The 25,246-nt window shown below is 43.8% G+C and overlaps 1 long non-coding RNA gene across 26 annotated transcripts in view; it reads right to left on the reverse strand.

Annotated features, from left to right (window-relative positions):
• The window catches only part of LOC307189637, a 2,307,304-nt gene that overhangs the window by 2,195,350 nt on the left and 86,708 nt on the right, over positions 1 to 25,246 (reverse strand). Inside the window, exon 1 of one of the 26 annotated variants that reach the window (XR_013829255.1) lies at positions 18,728 to 18,798. The exons of the other annotated variants lie outside the window; for them this stretch is intronic. This is a non-coding gene — a long non-coding RNA (uncharacterized lncRNA). Of the gene's footprint in view, positions 1 to 18,727; positions 18,799 to 25,246 lie in introns of those variants that run through there. 26 annotated transcript variants of the gene reach the window in all.

The following is a 25,246-nucleotide window of genomic DNA, read 5'->3' on the forward strand; positions in this document are numbered from 1 at the left end:
AAAGGTGAGTTGGGGTGCTGCATAAAAGCAGAGATTGAAATGAGCACAGATAAAGTTCCTTAAGCCAAATAAGGAATAGACAAGAGCTACTCCTTGCTCAACGAAATGGACTCAACACCCCATATTAAACGCCTAAGAATGTACCTGACTAGTAAGTATCTTAAAACCTATGGATTGCTATGTTTCCAAAAGAGAATCAAGCGTGTGTACAGGGGCATAAACGCAGCAGTGATAGGATTGGAGAGGTTCGGTGCGCAAATGAAGACCCTTTGAAGTCATATTGCATGGTACCCATTACACGGGTCTGAACTCTCCAGGTTTAAGGTATTCTTCCTTCAGCTAAAACATGCATGTGGAACCCAAGTATGATCAACCATGTGAATGGGAGACGTGTTCAAATATGTCTCAGTTTTCCTCCCCTGGTACTCGGGTGCAACATTCCAGACGCTTTACTAACACTCTCCCGACTTGGAGAGTCAGTGCCTTTAACCTCCTGTTTGGCCCAGTTTGCAATTTCTGCGGAAGATGAACAGGAATAGCGAGAACCAATGAGAGACTAGCTGGAGGTGTCTGGACGGGCAAATTTAACTCTCATTTCCCACCAGGAAGAGGAAATAACCAAAGGCTCAGCGTGCCGTACCGGAACCAGATTAGGGCCTGAAGCCATCCTGCGGTGTTGCGGCCAGCTCAAAAGAAAGCGAGTTGAAGAAAGGAGCTCAGGGGCACTGTAATTCACAAACCTGCAGAGTTATAAATGACAGCTATCGTCCAAAAATAGACTGAAGTAAGGCTGCCAAGAGGACTTGAAAGCGGGGCAGAATTGCAGGAAACCGATTTCAGGAGGTAGACTGCAATTGCATTGAAAGCATAGGAAAAGAGGCAGAACGTCCACAATGATGCACTTGGCCAAAAAGGGCGTATGCGTTTTTTCCTGAATATATTCAGGAAAAAACGCATACGCCCTTTTTGGCCAACCAAGCAAGCTTGCAAAGGAAATCTGCACTACAATGAAGTCTCACTTCCCCCCGGTCAAAAGGGCCATCTGAAAAAAGTGTAAAATCCAGAAAGGCAACAGGCCATTGAGAACTGGGAGCCTTGTTATGCTGATGGGCGGGATGTAAATTGCCAACAGACACTTGGGAGAAGTGTATGGTGTTTCCTGAAACATCTAAAAAACAAAGCAACAGAGCCTAGGGCACTGCCACTTATGGTCCTATAGCTTAGGGAAATTAAAATCAAAAAGACACAGCCACCCCAAAGTTTGGAACGGCTCTGTTTACAAGAACCTCATTTACAGTACAAGTTCAACATCGCAGAAAGTGAAAAATGGATAAAGAAGTTGTGGTATTTACTTACAAAGCAATATCACTCAGCAATGAAATCTGTGTCATCAGGCCCTTAGCAGCACAATGAGTGGATTCAGGTATGATGATTCTAACTGAAGTAAGTCACACAGAAAAAGAAACATCATAAGATATCAGTAGTACACGGAATGTAAACTTGGCTACACAGGAACTGAATTACAGAACAGAACAGGGACTCAAATTTAGAAAACCAACTTATGCTTGCTTAAGGGGAAAGGTGAGTTGGGGTGCTGCATAAAACCAGAGATTGAAATGAGCACAGATAAAGTTCCTTAAGTCAAATATGGAATAGACAAGAACTACTCCTTGCTCAACGAAATGGACTCAACACCGCATATTAAACGCCTAAGAATGTACCTGACTAGTAAGTATCTTAAAACCTATGGATTGCTATGTCTCCGAAAGAGAATCAAACATGTGTACAGGGGCATAAACGCAGCAGTGATAGGATTGGAGAGGTTCGGTGAGCAAATGAAGACCCTTTGAAGTCATATTGCATGGTACCCATTCAACGGGTTTCAACTACCCAGGTTTAAGGTATTCTTCCTTCAGCTAAAACATGCATATGGAACCTAGAGTATGATCAACCATGTGATCGGGAGACGTGTTCAAATATGTCTCAGTTTTCGTACCCTGGTACTCGGGTGCAACATTCCAGATGCTTTACTAACACTCTCCCTACTTGGAGAGTCAGTCCCTTTAACCTCCTGTTTGGCCCAGTTTGCAATTTCTGCGGAAGATGAACAGGAATAGCGAGAACCAATGAGAGACTAGCTGGAGGTGTCTGGACGGGCAAATTTAACTCTCATTTCCCACCAGGAAGAGGAAATAACCAAAGGCTCAGCATGCCGTGCCGGAACCAGATTAGGGCCTGAAGCCATCCTGCGGTGTTGCGGCCAGGTCACAAGAAAGCGAGTTGAAGAAAGGAGCTCAGGGGCACTGTAATTCACAAACCTGCAGAGTTATAAACGACAGCTATCGTCCAAAAATAGACTGAAGTAAGGCTGCCAAGAGGACTTGAAAGCGGGGCAGAATTGCAGGAAACCGATTTCAGGAGGTAGACTGGAATTGCATTGAAAGCATAGGAAAAGAGGCAGAACGTCCACAATGATGCACTTGGCCAAAAAGGGCGTATGCGTTTTTTCCTGAATATATTCAGGAAAAAACGCATACGCCCTTTTTGGCCAACCAAGCAAGCTTGCAAAGGAAATCTGCACTACAATGAAGTCTCACTTCCCCCCGGTCAAAAGGGCCATCTGAAAAAAGTGTAAAATCCAGAAAGGCAGGACAGGCCATGGAGAACTGGGAGCCTTGTTATGCTGATGGGCGGGATGTAAATTGTCAACAGACACTCGGGAGAAGTGTATGGTGTTTCCTGAAACATCTAAAAAACAAAGAAACAGAGCCTAGGGCACTGCCACTTATGGTCCTATAGCTTAGGGAAATTAAAATCAAAAAGACACAGGCACCCCAAAGTTTGGGACGCCTCTGTTTACAAGAACCTCGTTTACAGTACAAGTTCAACATCGCAGAAAGTGAAAAATGGATAAAGAAGTTGTGGTATTTACTTACAAAGCAATATCACTCAGCAATGAATTCTATGTCATCAGGCCCTTAGCATCACAATGAGTGGATTCAGGTATGATGATTCTAACTGAAATAAGTCACACAGAAAAAGAAACATCATAAGATATCAGTAATACACGGAATGTAAACTTGGCTACACAGGAACTGAATTACAGAACAGAACAGGGTCTCAAATTTAGAAAACCAACTTATGCTTGCTAAAGGGTAAAGGTGAGTTGGGGTGCTGCATAAAACCAGAGATTGAAATGAGCACAGATAAAGTTCCTTAAGCCAAATATGGAATAGACAAGAGCTACTCCTTGCTCAACGAAATGGACTCAACACCCCATATTAAACCCCTAAGAATGTACCTGACTAGTAAGTATCTTAAAACCTATGGATTGCTATGTCTCCAAAAGAGAATCAAGCGTGTGTACAGGGGAATAAACGCAGCAGTGATAGGATTGGAGAGGTTCGGTGAGCAAATGAAGACCCTTTGAAGTCATATTGCATGGTACCCATTACACGGGTCTCAACTCTCCAGGTTTAAGGTATTCTTCCTTCAGCTAAAACATGCATGTGGAACCCAGAGTATGATCAACCATGTGATCGGGAGACGTGTTCAAATATGTCTCAGTTTTCGTCCCCTGGTACTCGGGTGCAACATTCCAGACGCTTTACTAACACTCTCCCGACTTGGAGAGTCAGCGCCTTTAACCTCCTGTTTGGCCCAGTTTGCAATTTCTGCGGAAGATGAACAGGAATAGCGAGAACCAATGAGAGACTAGCTGGAGGTGTCTGGACGGGCAAATTTAACTCTCATTTCCCACCAGGAAGAGGAAATAACCAAAGGCTCAGCGTGCCGTACCGGAACCAGATTAGGGCCTGAAGCCATCCTGCGGTGTTGCGGCCAGCTCAAAAGAAAGCGAGTTGAAGAAAGGAGCTCAGGGGCACTGTAATTCACAAACCTGCAGAGTTATAAATGACAGCTATCGTCCAAAAATAGACTGAAGTAAGGCTGCCAAGAGGACTTGAAAGCGGGGCAGAATTGCAGGAAACCGATTTCAGGAGGTAGACTGGAATTGCATTGAAAGCATAGGAAAAGAGGCAGAACGTCCACAATGATGCACTTGGCCAAAAAGGGCGTATGCGTTTTTTCCTGAATATATTCAGGAAAAAACGCATACGCCCTTTTTGGCCAACCAAGCAAGCTTGCAAAGGAAATCTGCACTACAATGAAGTCTCACTTCCCCCCAGTCAAAAGGGCCATCTGAAAAAAGTGTAAAATCCAGAAAGGCAGGACAGGCCATGGAGAACTGGGAGCCTTGTTATGCTGATGGGCGGGATGTAAATTGCCAACAACCACTCGGGAGAAGTGTATGGTGTTTCCTGAAACATCTAAAAAACAAAGCAACAGAGCCTAGGGCACTGCCACTTATGGTCCTATAGCTTAGGGAAATTAAAATCAAAAAGACACAGCCAACCCAAAGTTTGGAACGGCTCTGTTTACAAGAACCTCGTTTACAGTACAAGTTCAACATCGCAGAAAGTGAAAAATGGATAAAGAAGTTGTGGTATTTACTTACAAAGCAATATCACTCAGCAATGAAATCTGTGTCATCAGGCCCGTAGCAGCACAATGAGTGGATTCAGGTATGATGATTCTAACTGAAATAAGTCACACAGAAAAGAAACATCATAAGATATCAGTAATACACGGAATGTAAACTTGGCTACACAGGAACTGAATTACAGAACAGAACAGGGTCTCAAATTTAGAAAACCAACTTATGCTTGCTTAAGGGGAAAGGTGAGTTGGGGTGCTGCATAAAACCAGAGATTGAAATGAGCACAGATAAAGTTCCTTAAGCCAAATATGGAATAGACAAGAGCTACTCCTTGCTCAACGAAATGGACTCAACACCCCATATTAAACGCCTAAGAATGTACCTGACTAGTAAGTATCTTAAAACCTATGGATTGCTATGTTTCCAAAAGAGAATCAAGCGTGTGTACAGGTGCATAACCGCAGCAGTGATAGGATTGGAGAGGTTCGGTGAGCAAATGAAGACCCTTTGAAGTCATATTGCATGGTACCCATTACACGGGTCTGAACTCTCCAGGTTTAAGGTATTCTTCCTTCAGCTAAAACATGCATGTGGAACCCAAGTATGATCAACCATGTGAACGGGAGACGTGTTCAAATATGTCTCAGTTTTCCTCCCCTGGTACTCGGGTGCAACATTCCAGACGCTTTACTAACACTCTCCCGACTTGGAGAGTCAGCGCCTTTAACCTCCTGTTTGGCCCAGTTTGCAATTTCTGCGGAAGATGAACAGGAATAGCGAGAACCAATGAGAGACTAGCTGGAGGTGTCTGGACGGGCAAATTTAACTCTCATTTCCCACCAGGAAGAGGAAATAACCAAAGGCTCAGCGTGCCGTACCGGAACCAGATTAGGGCCTGAAGCCATCCTGCGGTGTTGCGGCCAGCTCAAAAGAAAGCGAGTTGAAGAAAGGAGCTCAGGGGCACTGTAATTCACAAACCTGCAGAGTTATAAATGACAGCTATCGTCCAAAAATAGACTGAAGTAAGGCTGCCAAGAGGACTTGAAAGCGGGGCAGAATTGCAGGAAACCGATTTCAGGAGGTAGACTGGAATTGCATTGAAAGCATAGGAAAAGAGGCAGAACGTCCACAATGATGCACTTGGCCAAAAAGGGCGTATGCGTTTTTTCCTGAATATATTCAGGAAAAAACGCATACGCCCTTTTTGGCCAACCAAGCAAGCTTGCAAAGGAAATCTGCACTACAATGAAGTCTCACTTCCCCCCGGTCAAAAGGGCCATCTGAAAAAAGTGTAAAATCCAGAAAGGCAACAGGCCATTGAGAACTGGGAGCCTTGTTATGCTGATGGGCGGGATGTAAATTGCCAACAGACACTTGGGAGAAGTGTATGGTGTTTCCTGAAACATCTAAAAAACAAAGCAACAGAGCCTAGGGCACTTCCACTTATGGTCCTATAGCTTAGGGAAATTAAAATCAAAAAGACACAGCCACCCCAAAGTTTGGAACGGCTCTGTTTACAAGAACCTCATTTACAGTACAAGTTCAACATCGCAGAAAGTGAAAAATGGATAAAGAAGTTGTGGTATTTACTTACAAAGCAATATCACTCAGCAATGAAATCTGTGTCATCAGGCCTTTAGCAGCACAATGAGTGGATTCAGGTATGATGATTCTAACTGAAGTAAGTCACACAGAAAAAGAAACATCATAAGATATCAGTAGTACACGGAATGTAAACTTGGCTACACAGGAACTGAATTACAGAACAGAACAGGGACTCAAATTTAGAAAACCAACTTATGCTTGCTTAAGGGGAAAGGTGAGTTGGGGTGCTGCATAAAACCAGAGATTGAAATGAGCACAGATAAAGTTCCTTAAGTCAAATATGGAATAGAAAAGAGCTACTCCTTGCTCAAAGAAATGGACTCTACACCGCATATTAAACGCCTAAGTATGTACCTGACTAGTAAGTATCGGAAAACCTATGGATTGCTATGTCTCCAAAAGAGAATCAAGCATGTGTACAGGGGCATAAACGCAGCAGTGATAGGATTGGAGAGGTTCGGTGAGCAAATGAAGACCCTTTGAAGTCATATTGCATGGTACGCATTACACGGGTCTCAACTCTCCAGGTTTAAGGTATTCTTCCTTCAGCTAAAAGATGCATGTGGAACCTAGAGTATGATCAACCATGTGATCGGGAGACGTGTTCAAATATGTCTCAGTTTTCCTCCCCTGGTACTCGGGTGCAACATTCCAGACGCTTTACTAACACTCTCCCGACTTGGAGAGTCAGTCCCTTTAACCTCCTGTTTGGCCCAGTTTGCAATTTCTGCGGAAGATGAACAGGAATAGCGAGAACCAATGAGAGACTAGCTGGAGGTGTCTGGACAGGCAAATTTAACTCTCATTTCTCACCAGGAAGAGGAATTAACCAAAGGCTCAGCGTGCCGTGCCAGAATCAGATTAGGGCCTGAAGCCATCCTGCGGTGTTGCGGCCAGGTCACAAGAAAGCGAGTTGAAGAAAGGAGCTCAGGGGCACTGTAATTCACAAACCTGCAGACTTATAAATGACAGCTATCGTCCAAAAATAGACTGAAGTAAGGCTGCCAAGAGGACTTGAAAGCGGGGCAGAATTGCAGGAAACCGATTTCAGGAGGTAGACTGGAATTGCATTGAAAGCATAGAAAAAAGAGGCAGAACGTCCACAATGATGCACTTGGCCAAAAAGGGCGTATGCGTTTTTTCCTGAATATATTCAGGAAAAAACGCATACGCCCTTTTTGGCCAACCAAGCAAGCTTGCAAAGGAAATCTGCACTACAATGAAGACTCACTTCCCCCCGGTCAAAAGGGCCATCTGAAAAAAGTGTAAAATCCAGAAAGACAAGACAGGCCATGGAGAACTGGGAGCCTTGTTATGCTGATGGGCGGGATGTAAATTGCCAACAACCACTCGGGAGACGTGTATGGTGTTTCCTGAAACATCTAAAAAACAAAGCAACAGAACCTAGGGCACTTCCACTTATGGTCCTATAGCTTAGGGAAATTAAAATCAGAAGGACACAGCCTCCCCAAAGTTTGGGACGCCTCTGTTTACAAGAACCTCGTTTACAGTACAAGTTCAACATCGCAGAAAGTGAAAAATGGATAAAGAAGTTGTGGTATTTACTTACAAAGCAATATCATTCAGCAATGAAATCTATGTCATCAGGCCCTTAGCATCACAATGAGTGGATTCAGGTATGATGATTCTAACTTAAATAAGTCACACAGAAAAAGAAACATCATAAGATATCAGTAATACACGTAATGTAAACTTGGCTACACAGGAACTGAATTACAGAACACAACAGGGTCTCAAATTTAGAAAACCAACTTATGCTTGCTTAAGGGTAAAGGTGAGTTGGGGTGCTGCATAAAACCAGAGATTGAAATGAGCACAGATAAAGTTCCTTAAGTCAAATATGGAATAGACAAGAGCTACTCCTTGCTCAACGAAATGGACTCAACACCGCATATTAAACGCCTAAGAATGTACCTGACTAGTAAGTATCTTAAAACCTATGGATTGCTATGTCTCCGAAAGAGAATCAAGCATGTGTACAGGGGCATAAACGCAGCAGTGATAGGATTGGAGAGGTTCGGTGAGCAAATGAAGACCCTTTGAAGTCATATTGCATGGTACCCATTACACGGGTCTGAACTCTCCAGGTTTAAGGTATTCTTCCTTCAGCTAAAACATGCATGTGGAACCCAAGTATGATCAACCATGTGAACGGGAGACGTGTTCAAATATGTCTCAGTTTTCCTCCCCTGGTACTCGGGTGCAACATTCCAGACGCTTTACTAACACTCTCCCCACTTGGAGAGTCAGCGTCTTTAACCTCCTGTTTGGCCCAGTTTGCAATTTCTGCGGAAGATGAACAGGAATAGCGAGAACCAATGAGAGACTAGCTGGAGGTGTCTGGACGGGCAAATTTAACTCTCATTTCCCACCAGGAAGAGGAAATAACCAAAGGCTCAGCATGCCGGGACGGAACCAGATTAGGGCCTGAAGCCATCCTGCGGTGTTGCGGCCAGGTCACAAGAAAGCAAGTTGAAGAAAGGAGCTCAGGGGCACTGTAATTCACAAACCTGCAGAGTTATAAATGACAGCTATCGTCCAAAAATAGACTGAAGTAAGGCTGCCAAGAGGACTTGAAAGCGGGGCAGAATTGCAGGAAACCGATTTCAGGAGGTAGACTGGAATTGCATTGAAAGCGTAGGAAAAGAGGCAGAACGTCCACAATGATGCACTTGGCCAAAAAGGGCGTATGCGTTTTTTCCTGAATATATTCAGGAAAAAACGCATACGCCCTTTTTGGCCAACCAAGCAAGCTTGCAAAGGAAATCTGCACTACAATGAAGTCTCACTTCCCCCCGGTCAAAAGGGCCATCTGAAAAAAGTGTAAAATCCAGAAAGGCAGGACAGGCCATGGAGAACTGGGAGCCTTGTTATGCTGATGGGCGGGATGTAAATTGCCAACAACCACTCGGGAGAAGTGTATGGTGTTTCCTGAAACATCTAAAAAACAAAGCAACAGAACCTAGGGCACTTCCACTTATGGTCCTATAGCTTAGGGAAATTAAAATCAAAAAGACACAGCCACCCCAAAGTTTGGAACGGCTCTGTTTACAAGAACCTCGTTTACACTACAAGTTCAACATCACAGAAAGTGAAAAATGGATAAAGAAGTTGTGGTATTTACTTACAAAGCAATATCACTCAGCAATGAAATCTGTGTCATCAGGCCCTTAGCAGCACAATGAGTGGATTCAGGTATGATGATTCTAACTGAAATAAGTCACACAGAAAAAGAAACATCATAAGATATCAGTAATACACGGAATGTAAACTTGGCTACACAGGAACTGAATTACAGAACAGAACAGGGTCTCAAATTTAGAAAAACAACTTATTCTTGCTTAAGGGTAAAGGTGAGTTGGGGTGCTGCATAAAACCAGAGATTGAAATGAGCACAGATAAAGTTCCTTAAGCCAAATATGGAATAGACAAGAGCTACTCCTTGCTCAACGAAACGGACTCAACACCCCATATTAAACGCCTAAGAATGTACCTGACTAGTAAGTATCTTAAAACCTATGGATTGATATGTCTCCAAAAGAGAATGAAGCATGTGTACAGGGGCATAAACGCAGCAGTGATAGGATTGGAGAGGTTCGGTGAGCAAATGAAGACCCTTTGAAGTCATATTGCATGGTACCCATTCCATGGGTTTCAACTACCCAGGTTTAAGGTATTCTTCCTTCAGCTAAAACATGCATGTGGAACCTAGAGTATGATCAACCATGTGATCGGGAGACGTGTTCAAATATGTCTCAGTTTTCCTTCCCTGGTACTCGGGTGCAACATTCCAGACGCTTTACTAACACTCTCCCCACTTGGAGAGTCAGTCCCTTTAACCTCCTGTTTGGCCCAGTTTGTAATTTCTGCGGAAGATGAACAGGAATAGCGAGAACCAATGAGAGGCTAGCTGGAGGTGTCTGGACGGGCAAATTTAACTCTCATTTCCCACCAGGAAGAGGAATTAACCAAAGGCTCAGCATGCCGGGCCGGAACCAGATTAGGGCCTGAAGCAATCCTGCGGTGTTGCGGCCAGGTCACAAGAAAGCGAGTTGAAGAAAGGAGCTCAGGGGCACTGTAATTCACAAACCTGCAGAGTTATAAATGACAGCTATCGTCCAAAAATAGACTGAAGTAAGGCTGCCAAGAGGACTTGAAAGCGGGGCAGAATTGCAGGAAACCGATTTCAGGAGGTAGACTGGAATTGCATTGAAAGCATAGGAAAAGAGGCAGAACGTCCACAATGATGCACTTGGCCAAAAAGGGCGTATGCGTTTTTTCCTGAATATATTCAGGAAAAAACGCATACGCCCTTTTTGGCCAACCAAGCAAGCTTGCAAAGGAAATCTGCACTACAATGAAGTCTCACTTCCCCCCGGTCAAAAGGGCCATCTGAAAAAAGTGTAAAATCCAGAAAGGCAGGACAGGCCATGGAGAACTGGGAGCCTTGTTATGCTGATGGGCGGGATGTAAATTGCCAACAGACACTCGGGAGAAGTGTATGGTGTTTCCTGAAACATCTAAAAAACAAAGCAACAGAGCCTAGGGCACTGCCACTTATGGTCCTATAGCTTAGGGAAATTAAAATCAAAAAGACACAGCCACCCCAAAGTTTGGGACGCCTCTGTTTACAAGAACCTCGTTTACAGTACAAGTTCAACATCGCAGAAAGTGAAAAATGGATAAAGAAGTTGTGGTATTTACTTACAAAGCAATATCACTCAGCAATGAAATCTATGTCATCAGGCCCTTAGCATCACAATGAGTGGATTCAGGTATGATGATTCTAACTGAAATAAGTCACACAGAAAAAGAAACATCATAAGATATCAGTAATACACGGAATGGAAATTTGGCTACACAGGAACTGAATTACAGAACAGAACAGGGTCTCAAATTTAGAAAACCAACTTATGCTTGCTTAAGGGTAAAGGTGAGTTGGGGTGCTGCATAAAACCAGAGATTGAAATGAGCACAGATAAAGTTCCTTAAGCCAAATATGGAATAGACAAGAGCTACTCCTTGCTCAACGAAATGGACTCAACACCCCATATTAAACGCCTAAGAATGTACCTGACTAGTAAGTATCTTAAAACCTATGGATTGCTATGTCTCCGAAAGAGAATCAAGCATGTGTACAGGGGCATAAACGCAGCAGTGATAGGATTGGAGAGGTTCGGTGAGCAAATGAAGACCCTTTGAAGTCATATTGCATGGTACCCATTACACGGGTCTGAACTCTCCAGGTTTAAGGTATTCTTCCTTCAGCTAAAACATGCATGTGGAACCCAAGTATGATCAACCATGTGAACGGGAGACGTGTTCAAATATGTCTCAGTTTTCCTCCCCTGGTACTCGGGTGCAACATTCCAGACGCTTTACTAACACTCTCCCCACTTGGAGAGTCAGCGTCTTTAACCTCCTGTTTGGCCCAGTTTGCAATTTCTGCGGAAGATGAACAGGAATAGCGAGAACCAATGAGAGACTAGCTGGAGGTGTCTGGACGGGCAAATTTAACTCTCATTTCCCACCAGGAAGAGGAAATAACCAAAGGCTCAGCATGCCGGGACGGAACCAGATTAGGGCCTGAAGCCATCCTGCGGTGTTGCGGCCAGGTCACAAGAAAGCAAGTTGAAGAAGGGAGCTCAGGGGCACTGTAATTCACAAACCTGCAGAGTTATAAATGACAGCTATCGTCCAAAAATAGACTGAAGTAAGGCTGCCAAGAGGACTTGAAAGCGGGGCAGAATTGCAGGAAACCGATTTCAGGAGGTAGACTGGAATTGCATTGAAAGCGTAGGAAAAGAGGCAGAACGTCCACAATGATGCACTTGGCCAAAAAGGGCGTATGCGTTTTTTCCTGAATATATTCAGGAAAAAACGCATACGCCCTTTTTGGCCAACCAAGCAAGCTTGCAAAGGAAATCTGCACTACAATGAAGTCTCACTTCCCCCCGGTCAAAAGGGCCATCTGAAAAAAGTGTAAAATCCAGAAAGGCAGGACAGGCCATGGAGAACTGGGAGCCTTGTTATGCTGATGGGCGGGATGTAAATTGCCAACAACCACTCGGGAGAAGTGTATGGTGTTTCCTGAAACATCTAAAAAACAAAGCAACAGAACCTAGGGCACTTCCACTTATGGTCCTATAGCTTAGGGAAATTAAAATCAAAAAGACACAGCCACCCCAAAGTTTGGAACGGCTCTGTTTACAAGAACCTCGTTTACACTACAAGTTCAACATCACAGAAAGTGAAAAATGGATAAAGAAGTTGTGGTATTTACTTACAAAGCAATATCACTCAGCAATGAAATCTGTGTCATCAGGCCCTTAGCAGCACAATGAGTGGATTCAGGTATGATGATTCTAACTGAAATAAGTCACACAGAAAAAGAAACATCATAAGATATCAGTAATACACGGAATGTAAACTTGGCTACACAGGAACTGAATTACAGAACAGAACAGGGTCTCAAATTTAGAAAAACAACTTATTCTTGCTTAAGGGTAAAGGTGAGTTGGGGTGCTGCATAAAACCAGAGATTGAAATGAGCACAGATAAAGTTCCTTAAGCCAAATATGGAATAGACAAGAGCTACTCCTTGCTCAACGAAACGGACTCAACACCCCATATTAAACGCCTAAGAATGTACCTGACTAGTAAGTATCTTAAAACCTATGGATTGATATGTCTCCAAAAGAGAATCAAGCATGTGTACAGGGGCATAAACGCAGCAGTGATAGGATTGGAGAGGTTCGGTGAGCAAATGAAGACCCTTTGAAGTCATATTGCATGGTACCCATTCCACGGGTTTCAACTACCCAGGTTTAAGGTATTCTTCCTTCAGCTAAAACATGCATGTGGAACCTAGAGTATGATCAACCATGTGATCGGGAGACGTGTTCAAATATGTCTCAGTTTTCCTTCCCTGGTACTCGGGTGCAACATTCCAGACGCTTTACTAACACTCTCCCCACTTGGAGAGTCAGTCCCTTTAACCTCCTGTTTGGCCCAGTTTGTAATTTCTGCGGAAGATGAACAGGAATAGCGAGAACCAATGAGAGGCTAGCTGGAGGTGTCTGGACGGGCAAATTTAACTCTCATTTCCCACCAGGAAGAGGAATTAACCAAAGGCTCAGCATGCCGGGCCGGAACCAGATTAGGGCCTGAAGCCATCCTGCGGTGTTGCGGCCAGCTCAAAAGAAAGCGAGTTGAAGAAAGGAGCTCAGGGGCACTGTAATTCACAAACCTGCAGAGTTATAAATGACAGCTATCGTCCAAAAATAGACTGAAGTAAGGCTGCCAAGAGGACTTGAAAGCGGGGCAGAATTGCAGGAAACCGATTTCAGGAGGTAGACTGGAATTGCATTGAAAGCGTAGGAAAAGAGGCAGAACGTCCACAATGATGCACTTGGCCAAAAAGGGCGTATGCGTTTTTTCCTGAATATATTCAGGAAAAAACGCATACGCCCTTTTTGGCCAACCAAGCAAGCTTGCAAAGGAAATCTGCACTACAATGAAGTCTCACTTCCCCCCGGTCAAAAGGGCCATCTGAAAAAAGTGTAAAATCCAGAAAGGCAGGACAGGCCATGGAGAACTGGGAGCCTTGTTATGCTGATGGGCGGGATGTAAATTGCCAACAACCACTCGGGAGAAGTGTATGGTGTTTCCTGAAACATCTAAAAAACAAAGCAACAGAACCTAGGGCACTTCCACTTATGGTCCTATAGCTTAGGGAAATTAAAATCAAAAAGACACAGCCACCCCAAAGTTTGGAACGGCTCTGTTTACAAGAACCTCGTTTACACTACAAGTTCAACATCACAGAAAGTGAAAAATGGATAAAGAAGTTGTGGTATTTACTTACAAAGCAATATCACTCAGCAATGAAATCTGTGTCATCAGGCCCTTAGCAGCACAATGAGTGGATTCAGGTATGATGATTCTAACTGAAATAAGTCACACAGAAAAAGAAACATCATAAGATATCAGTAATACACGGAATGTAAACTTGGCTACACAGGAACTGAATTACAGAACAGAACAGGGTCTCAAATTTAGAAAAACAACTTATTCTTGCTTAAGGGTAAAGGTGAGTTGGGGTGCTGCATAAAACCAGAGATTGAAATGAGCACAGATAAAGTTCCTTAAGCCAAATATGGAATAGACAAGAGCTACTCCTTGCTCAACGAAACGGACTCAACACCCCATATTAAACGCCTAAGAATGTACCTGACTAGTAAGTATCTTAAAACCTATGGATTGATATGTCTCCAAAAGAGAATCAAGCATGTGTACAGGGGCATAAACGCAGCAGTGATAGGATTGGAGAGGTTCGGTGAGCAAATGAAGACCCTTTGAAGTCATATTGCATGGTACCCATTCCACGGGTTTCAACTACCCAGGTTTAAGGTATTCTTCCTTCAGCTAAAACATGCATGTGGAACCTAGAGTATGATCAACCATGTGATCGGGAGACGTGTTCAAATATGTCTCAGTTTTCCTTCCCTGGTACTCGGGTGCAACATTCCAGACGCTTTACTAACACTCTCCCCACTTGGAGAGTCAGTCCCTTTAACCTCCTGTTTGGCCCAGTTTGTAATTTCTGCGGAAGATGAACAGGAATAGCGAGAACCAATGAGAGGCTAGCTGGAGGTGTCTGGACGGGCAAATTTAACTCTCATTTCCCACCAGGAAGAGGAATTAACCAAAGGCTCAGCATGCCGGGCCGGAACCAGATTAGGGCCTGAAGCCATCCTGCGGTGTTGCGGCCAGCTCAAAAGAAAGCGAGTTGAAGAAAGGAGCTCAGGGGCACTGTAATTCACAAACCTGCAGAGTTATAAATGACAGCTATCGTCCAAAAATAGACTGAAGTAAGGCTGCCAAGAGGACTTGAAAGCGGGGCAGAATTGCAGGAAAACGATTTCAGGAGGTAGACTGGAATTGCATTGAAAGCATAGGAAAAGAGGCAGAACGTCCACAATGATGCACTTGGCCAAAAAGGGCGTATGCGTTTTTTCCTGAATATATTCAGGAAAAAACGCATACGCCCTTTTTGGCCAACCAAGCAAGCTTGCAAAGGAAATCTGCACTACAATGAAGTCTCACTTCCCCCCGGTCAAAAGGGCCATCTGAAAAAAGTGTAAAATCCAGAAAGGCAGGACAGGCCATGGAGAACTGGGAGCCTTGTTATGCTGATGGGCGGGATGTAAATTGCCAACAGACACTCGGGAGAAGTGTATGGTGTTTCCTGAAACATCTAAAAAACAAAGCAACAGAGCCTAGGGCACTGCCACTTATGGTCCTATAGCTTAGGGAAATTAAAATCAAAAAGACACAGCCACCCCAAAGTTTGGGACGCCTCTGTTTACAAGAACCTCATTTACAGTACAAGTTCAACATCGCAGAAAGTGAAAAATGGATAAAGAAGTTGTGGTATTTACTTACAAAGCAATATCACTCAGCAATGAAATCTATGTCATCAGGCCCTTAGCATCACAATGAGTGGATTCAGGTATGATGATTCTAACTGAAATAAGTCACACAGAAAAAGAAACATCATAAGATATCAGTAATACACGGAATGGAAATTTGGCTACACAGGAACTGAATTACAGAACAGAACAGGGTCTCAAATTTAGAAAACCAACTTATGCTTGCTTAAGGGGAAAGGTGAGTTGGGGTGCTGCATAAAACCAGAGATTGAAATGAGCACAGATAAAGTTCCTTAAGTCAAATATGGAATAGACAAGAGCTACTCCTTGCTCAAAGAAATGGACTCAACACCGCATATTAAACGCCTAAGAATGTACCTGACTAGTAAGTATCGGAAAACCTATGGATTGCTATGTCTCCAAAAGAGAATCAAGCATGTGTACAGGGGCATAAACGCAGCAGTGATAGGATTGGAGAGGTTCGGTGAGCAAATGAAGACCCTTTGAAGTCATATTGCATGGTACGCATTACACGGGTCTCAACTCTCCAGGTTTAAGGTATTCTTCCTTCAGCTAAAACATGCATGTGGAACCTAGAGTATGATCAACCATGTGATCGGGAGACGTGTTCAAATATGTCTCAGTTTTCCTCCCCTGGTACTCGGGTGCAACATTCCAGACGCTTTACTAACACTCTCCTGACTTGGAGAGTCAGTCCCTTTAACCCCCTGTTTGGCCCAGTTTGCAATTTCTGCGGAAGATGAACAGGAATAGCGAGAACCAATGAGAGACTAGCTGGAGGTGTCTGGACGGGCAAATTTAACTCTCATTTCCCACCAGGAAGAGGAATTAACCAAAGGCTCAGCGTGCCATGCCAGAACCAGATTAGGGCCTGAAGCCATCCTGCGGTGTTGCGGCCAGGTCACAAGAAAGCGAGTTGAAGAAAGGAGCTCAGGGGCACTGTAATTCACAAACCTGCAGACTTATAAATGACAGCTATCGTCCAAAAATAGACTGAAGTAAGCCTGCCAAGAGGACTTGAAAGCGGGGCAGAATTGCAGGAAACCGATTTCAGGAGGTAGACTGGAATTGCATTGAAAGCATAGGAAAAGAGGCAGAACGTCCACAATGATGCACTTGGCCAAAAAGGGCGTATGCGTTTTTTCCTGAATATATTCAGGAAAAAACGCATACGCCCTTTTTGGCCAACCAAGCAAGCTTGCAAAGGAAATCTGCACTACAATGAAGTCTCACTTCCCCCCGGTCAAAAGGGCCATCTGAAAAAAGTGTAAAATCCAGAAAGGCAGGACAGGCCATGGAGAACTGGGAGCCTTGTTATGCTGATGGGCGGGATGTAAATTGCCAACAGACAATCGGGAGAAGTGTATGGTGTTTCCTGAAACATCTAAAAAACAAAGCAACAGAGCCTAGGGCACTGCCACTTATGGTCCTATAGCTTAGGGAAATTAAAATCAAAAAGACACAGCCACCCCAAAGTTTGGGACGCCTCTGTTTACAAGAACCTCGTTTACAGTACAAGTTCAACATCGCAGAAAGTGATAAATGGATAAAGAAGTTGTGGTATTTACTTACAAAGCAATATCACTCAGCAATGAAATCTATGTCATCAGGCCCTTAGCATCACAATGAGTGGATTCAGGTATGATGATTCTAACTGAAATAAGTCACACAGAAAAAGAAACATCATAAGATATCAGTAATACACGGAATGGAAATTTGGCTACACAGGAACTGAATTACAGAACAGAACAGGGTCTCAAATTTAGAAAACCAACTTATGCTTGCTTAAGGGGAAAGGTGAGTTGGGGTGCTGCATAAAACCAGAGATTGAAATGAGCACAGATAAAGTTCCTTAAGCCAAATATGGAATAGACAAGAGCTACACCTTGCTCAAAGAAATGGACTCAACACCCCATATTAAACGCCTAAGAATGTACCTGACTAGTAAGTATCGGAAAACCTATGGATTGCTATGTCTCCAAAAGAGAATCAAGCATGTGTACAGGGGCATAAACGCAGCAGTGATAGGATTGGAGAGGTTCGGTGAGCAAATGAAGACCCTTTGAAGTCATATTGCATGGTACGCATTACACGGGTCTCAACTCTCCAGGTTTAAGGTATTCTTCCTTCAGCTAAAACATGCATGTGGAACCTAGAGTATGATCAACCATGTGATCGGGAGACGTGTTCAAATATGTCTCAGTTTTCCTCCCCTGGTACTCGGGTGCAACATTCCAGACGCTTTACTAACACTCTCCCGACTTGGAGAGTCAGTCCCTTTAACCCCCTGTTTGGCCCAGTTTTCAATTTCTGCGGAAGATGAACAGGAATAGCGAGAACCAATGAGAGACTAGCTGGAGGTGTCTGGACGGGCAAATTTAACTCTCATTTCCCACCAGGAAGAGGAAATAACCAAAGGCTGAGCGTGCCGTACCGGAACAAGAATAGGGCCTGAAGCCATCCTGCGGTGTTGCGGCCAGCTCAAAAGAAAGCGAGTAGAAGAAAGGAGCCCAGGGGCACTGTAATTCACAAACCTGCAGAGTTATAAATGACAGCTATCGTCCAAAAATAGACTGAAGTAAGGCTGCCAAGAGGACTTGAAAGCGGGGCAGAATTGCAGGAAACCGATTTCAGGAGGTAGACTGGAATTGCATTGAAAGCATAGGAAAAGAGGCAGAACGTCCACAATGATGCACTTGGCCAAAAAGGGCGTATGCGTTTTTTCCTGAATATATTCAGGAAAAAACGCATACGCCCTTTTTGGCCAACCAAGCAAGCTTGCAAAGGAAATCTGCACTACAATGAAGTCTCACTTCCCCCCGGTCAAAAGGGCCATCTGAAAAAAGTGTAAAATCCAGAAAGGCAGGACAGGCCATGGAGAACTGGGAGCCTTGTTATGCTGATGGGCGGGATGTAAATTGCCAACAGACACTCGGGAGAAGTGTATGGTGTTTCCTGAAACATCTAAAAAACAAAGCAACAGAGCCTAGGGCACTGCCACTTATGGTCCTATAGCTTAGGGAAATTAAAATCAAAAAGACACAGCCACCCCAAAGTTTGGGACGCCTCTGTTTACAAGAACCTCGTTTACAGTACAAGTTCAACATCGCAGAAAGTGAAAAATGGATAAAGAACTTGTGGTACTTACGTAAAATGCAGTATCACTCAGCAATGAAATCTATGTCATCAGGCCCGTAGCAGCATAATGAGTGGATTCAGGTACGATGATTCTAACTGAAATAAGTCACACAGAAAAAGAAACATCATAAGATATCACTAATACACGGAATGTAAACTTGGATACACAGGAACTGCATTCCAGAACAGAACAGGGTCTCAAATTTAGAAAACCAACTTATGCTTGCTTAAGGGTAAAGGTGAGTTGGGGTGCTGCATAAAACCAGAGATTGAAATGAGCACAGATAAAGTTCCTTAAGTCAAATATGGAATAGACAAGAGCTACTCCTTGCTCAAAGAAATGGACTCAACACCGCATATTAAACGCCTAAGAATGTACCTGACTAGTAAATATCGGAAAACCTATGGATTGCTATGTCTCCAAAAGAGAATCAAGCATGTGTACAGGGGCATAAACGCAGCAGTGATAGGATTGGAGAGGTTCGGTGAGCAAATGAAGACCCTTTGAAGTCATATTGCATGGTACCCATTCCACGGGTCTCAACTCTCCTGGTTTAAGGTATTCTTCCTTCAGCTAAAACATGCATGTGGAACCCAAGTATGATCAACCACGTGAATGGGAGACGTGTTCAAATATGTCTCAGTTTTCCTCCCCTGGTACTCGGGTGCAACATTCCAGACGCTTTACTAACACTCTCCCCACTTGGAGAGTCAGTCCCTTTAACCTCCTGTTTGGCCCAGTTTGGAATTTCTGCGGAAGATGAACAGGAATAGCGAGAACCAATGAGAGGCTAGCTGGAGGTGTCTGGACGGGCAAATTTAACTCTCATTTCCCACCAGGAAGAGGAAATAACCAAAGGCTCAGCGTGCCGTACCGGAACCAGATTAGGGCCTGAAGACATCCTGCAGTGTTGCAGCCAGGTCACAAGAAAGCGAGTTGAAGAAAGGAGCTCAGGGGCACTGTAATTCACAAACCTGCAGAGTTATAAATGACAGCTATCGTCCAAAAATAGACTGAAGTAAGGCTGCCAAGAGGACTTGAAAGCGGGGCAGAATTGCAGGAAACCGATTTCAGGAGGTAGACTGGAATTGCATTGAAAGCATAGGAAAAGAGGCAGAACGTCCACAATGATGCACTTGGCCAAAAAGGGCGTATGCGTTTTTTCCTGAATATATTCAGGAAAAAACGCATACGCCCTTTTTGGCCAACCAAGCAAGCTTGCAAAGGAAATCTGCACTACAATGAAGTCTCACTTCCCCCCGGGCAAAAGGGCCATCTGAAAAAAGTGTAAAATCCAGAAAGGTAGGACAGGCCATGGAGAACTGGGAGCCTTGTTATGCTGATGGGCGGGATGTAAATTACCAACAACCACTCGGGAGAAGTGTATGGTGTTTCCTGAAACATCTAAAAAACAAAGCAACAGAACCTAGGGCACTTCCACTTATGGTCCTATAGCTTAGGGAAATTAAAATCAAAAAGACACAGCCACCCCAAAGTTTGGAACGGCTCTGTTTACAAGAACCTCGTTTACAGTACAAGTTCAACATCGCAGAAAGTGAAAAATGGATAAAGAAGTTGTGGTATTTACTTACAAAGCAATATCACTCAGCAATGAAATCTGTGTCATCAGGCCCTTAGCAGCACAATGAGTGGATTCAGGTATGATGATTCTAACTGAAGTAAGTCACACAGAAAAAGAAACATCATAAGATATCAGTAATACACGGAATGTAAACTTGGCTACACAGGAACTGAATTACAGAACAGAAGAGGGACTCAAATTTAGAAAACCAACTTATGCTTGCTTAAGGGTAAAGGTGAGTTGGGGTGCTGCATAAAACCAGAGATTGAAATGAGCACAGATAAAGTTCCTTAAGCCAAATATGGAATAGACAAGAGCTACTCCTTGCTCAACGAAATGGACTCAACACCCCATATTAAACGCCTAAGAATGTACCTGACTAGTAAGTATCTTAAAACCTATGGATTGCTATGTCTCCAAAAGAGAATCAAGCGTGTTTACAGGGGCATAAACGCAGCAGTGATAGGATTGGAGAGGTTCGGTGAGCAAATGAAGACCCTTTGAAGTCATATTGCATGGTACCCATTACACGGGTCTCAACTCTCCAGGTTTAAGGTATTCTTCCTTCAGCTAAAACATGCATGTGGAACCCAAGTATGATCAACCATGTGATCGGGAGACGTGTTCAAATATGTCTCAGTTTTCCTCCCCTGGTACTCGGGTGCAACATTCCAGACGCTTTACTAACACTCTCCCCACTTGGAGAGTCAGCGCCTTTAACCTGCTGTTTGGCCCAGTTTGCAATTTCTGCGGAAGATGAACAGGAATAGTGAGAACCAATGAGAGACTAGCTGGAGGTGTCTGGACGGGCAAATTTAACTCTCATTTCCCACCAGGAAGAGGAAATAACCAAAGGCTCAGCGTGCCGTACTGGAACCAGATTAGGGCCTGAAGCCATCCTGCGGTGTTGCGGCCAGCTCAAAAGAAAGCGAGTTGAAGAAAGGAGCTCAGGGGCACTGTAATTCACAAACCTGCAGAGTTATAAATGACAGCTATCGTCCAAAAATAGACTGAAGTAAGGCTGCCAAGAGGACTTGAAAGCGGGGCAGAATTGCAGGAAACCGATTTCAGGAGGTAGACTGGAATTGCATTGAAAGCATAGGAAAAGAGGCAGAACGTCCACAATGATGCACTTGGCCAAAAAGGGCGTATGCGTTTTTTCCTGAATATATTCAGGAAAAAACGCATACGCCCTTTTTGGCCAACCAAGCAAGCTTGCAAAGGAAATCTGCACTACAATGAAGTCTCACTTCCCCCCGGTCAAAAGGGCCATCTGAAAAAAGTGTAAAATCCAGAAAGGCAGGACAGGCCATGGAGAACTGGGAGCCTTGTTATGCTGATGGGCGGGATGTAAATTGCCAACAGACACTCGGGAGAAGTGTATGGTGTTTCCTGAAACAAATAAAAAACAAAGCAACAGAGCCTAGGGCACTGCCACTTATGGTCCTATAGCTTAGGGAAATTAAAATAAAAAAGACACAGCCACCCCAAAGTTTGGGACGCCTCTGTTTACAAGAACCTCGTTTACAGTACAAGTTCAACATCGCAGAAAGTGAAAAATGGATAAAGAGCTTGTGGTACTTACGTACAATGCAGTATCACTCAGCAATGAAATCTATGTCATCAGGCCCGTAGCAGCATAATGAATGGATTCAGGTACGATGATTCTAACTGAAATAAGTCACACAGAAAAAGAAACATCATAAGATATCACTAATACACGGAATGTAATCTTGGCTACACAGGAACTGCATTCCAGAACAGAACAGGGTCTCAAATTTAGAAAACCAACTTATGCTTGCTTAAGGGGAAAGGTGAGTTGGGGTGCTGCATAAAACCAGAGATTGAAATGAGCACAGATAAAGTTCCTTAAGTCAAATATGGAATAGACAAGAGCTACTCCTTGCTCAACGAAATGGACTCAAAACCCCATATTAAACCCCTAAGAATGTACCTGACTAGTATGTATCTTAAAACCTATGGATTGCTATGTCTCCAAAAGAGAATCAAGCGTGTGTACAGGGGCATAAACGCAGCAGTGATAGGATTGGAGAGGTTCGGTGAGCAAATGAAGACCCTTTGAAGTCATATTGCATGGTACGCATTACACGGGTCTCAACTCTCCAGGTTTAAGGTATTCTTCCTTCAGCTAAAACATGCATGTGGAACCCAGAGTATGATCAACCATGTGAACGGGAGACGTGTTCAAATATGTCTCAGTTTTCGTACCCTGGTACTCGGGTGCAACATTCCAGACGCTTTACTAACACTCTCCCCACTTGGAGAGTCAGTCCCTTTAACCTCCTGTTTGGCCCAGTTTGCAATTTCTGCGGAAGATGAACAGGAATAGCGAGAACCAATGAGAGGCTAGCTGGAGGTGTCTCGACGGGCAAATTTAACTCTCATTTCCCACCAGGAAGAGGAAATAACCAAAGGCTCAGCGTGCCGTACCGGAACCAGATTAGGGCCAGAAGCCATCCTGCGGTGTTGCGGCCAGCTCAAAAGAAAGCAAGTAGAAGAAAGGAGTCCAGGGGCACTGTAATTCACAAACCTGCAGAGTTATAAATGACAGCTATCGTCCAAAAATAGACTGAAGTAAGGCTGCCAAGAGGACTTGAAAGCGGGTCAGAATTGCAGGAAACCGATTTCAGGAGGTAGACTGGAATTGCATTGAAAGCATAGGAAAAGAGGCAGAACGTCCACAATGATGCACTTGGCCAAAAAGGGCGTATGCGTTTTTTCCTGAATATATTCAGGAAAAAACGCATACGCCCTTTTTGGCCAACCAAGCAAGCTTGCAAAGGAAATCTGCACTACAATGAAGTCTCACTTCCCCCTGGTCAAAAGGGCCATCTGAAAAAAGTGTAAAATCCAGAAAGGCAGGACAGGCCATGGAGAACTGGGAGCCTTGTTATGCTGATGGGCGGGATGTAAATTGCCAACAGCCACTCGGGAGAAGTGTATGGTGTTTCCTGAAACATCTAAAAAACAAAGCAACAGAGCCTAGGGCACTGCCACTTATGGTCCTATAGCTTAGGGAAATTAAAATCAAAAAGACACAGCCACCCCAAAGTTTGGGACGCCTCTGTTTACAAGAACCTCGTTTACAGTACAAGTTCAACATCGCAGAAAGTGAAATATGGATAAAGAAGTTGTGGTATTTACTTACAAAGCAATATCACTCAGCAATGAAATCTATGTCATCAGGCCCTTAGCATCACAATGAGTGGATTCAGGTATGATGATTCTAACTGAAATAAGTCACACAGAAAAAGAAACATCATAAGATATCAGTAATACACGGAATGGAAACTTGGCTACACAGGAACTGAATTACAGAACAGAACAGGGTCTCATATTTAGAAAACCAACTTATGCTTGTTTAAGGGTAAAGGTGAGTTGGGGTGCTGCATAAAACCAGAGATTGAAATGAGCACAGATAAAGTTCCTTAAGCCAAATATGGAATAGACAAGAGCTACTCCTTGCTCAACGAAATGGACTCAACACCGCATATTAAACGCCTAAGAATGTACCTGACTAGTAAGTATCTTAAAACCTATGGATTGCTATGTCTCCAAAAGAGAATCAAGCGTGTGTACAGGGGCATAAACGCAGCAGTGATAGGATTGGAGAGGTTCGGTGAGCAAATGAAGACCCTTTGAAGTCATATTGCATGGTACCCATTCCACGGGTTTCAACTACCCAGGTTTTAGGTATTCTTCCTTCAGCTAAAACATGCATGTGGAACCCAGAGTATGATCAACCATGTGATCGGGAGAAGTGTTCAAATATGTCTCAGTTTTCCTCCCCTGGTACTCGGGTGCAACATTCCAGACGCTTTACTAACACTCTCCCCACTTAGAGAGTCAGTCCCTTTAACCTCCTGTTTGGCCCAGTTTGCAATTTCTGCGGAAGATGAACAGGAATAGCGAGAACCAATGAGAGACTAGCTGGAGGTGTCTGGACGGGCAAATTTAACTCTCATTTCCCACCAGGAAGTGGAAATAACCAAAGGCTCAGCGTGCCGTGCCGGAACCAGATTAGGGCCTGAAGCCATCCTGCGGTGTTGCGGCCAGGTCACAAGAAAGCAAGTTGAAGAAAGGAGCTCAGGGGCACTGTAATTCACAAACCTGCAGAGTTATAAATGACAGCTATCGTCCAAAAATAGACTGAAGTAAGGCTGCCAAGAGGACTTGAAAGCGGGGCAGAATTGCAGGAAACCGATTTCAGGAGGTAGACTGGAATTGCATTGAAAGCATAGGAAAAGAGGCAGAACGTCCACAATGATGCACTTGGCCAAAAAGGGCGTATGCGTTTTTTCCTGAATATATTCAGGAAAAAACGCATACGCCCTTTTTGGCCAACCAAGCAAGCTTGCAAAGGAAATCTGCACTACAATGAAGTCTCACTTCCCCCCGGTCAAAAGGGCCATCTGAAAAAAGTGTAAAATCCAGAAAGGCAGGACAGGCCATGGAGAACTGGGAGCCTTGTTATGCTGATGGGAGGGATGTAAATTGCCAACAACCACTCGGGAGAAGTGTATGGTGTTTCCTGAAACATCTAAAAAACAAAGCAACAGAACCTAGGGCACTTCCACTTATGGTCCTATAGATTAGGGAAATTAAAATCAAAAAGACACAGCCACCCCAAAGTTTGGAACGGCTCTGTTTACAAGAACCTCGTTTACAGTACAAGTTCAACATCGCAGAAAGTGAAAAATGGATAAAGAAGTTGTGGTATTTACTTACAAAGCAATATCACTCAGCAATGAAATCTGTGTCATCAGGCCCTTAGCAGCACAATGAGTGGATTCAGGTATGATGATTCTAACTGAAGTAAGTCACACAGAAAAAGAAACATCATAAGATATCAGTAATACACGGAATGTAAACTTGGCTACACAGGAACTGAATTACAGAACAGAACAGGGTCTCAAATTTAGAAA

This window comes from Stenella coeruleoalba (assembly GCF_951394435.1).
Source record: "Stenella coeruleoalba genome assembly, chromosome: 7".
In the NCBI taxonomy this organism is placed as follows: Eukaryota; Metazoa; Chordata; class Mammalia; order Artiodactyla; family Delphinidae; genus Stenella; species Stenella coeruleoalba.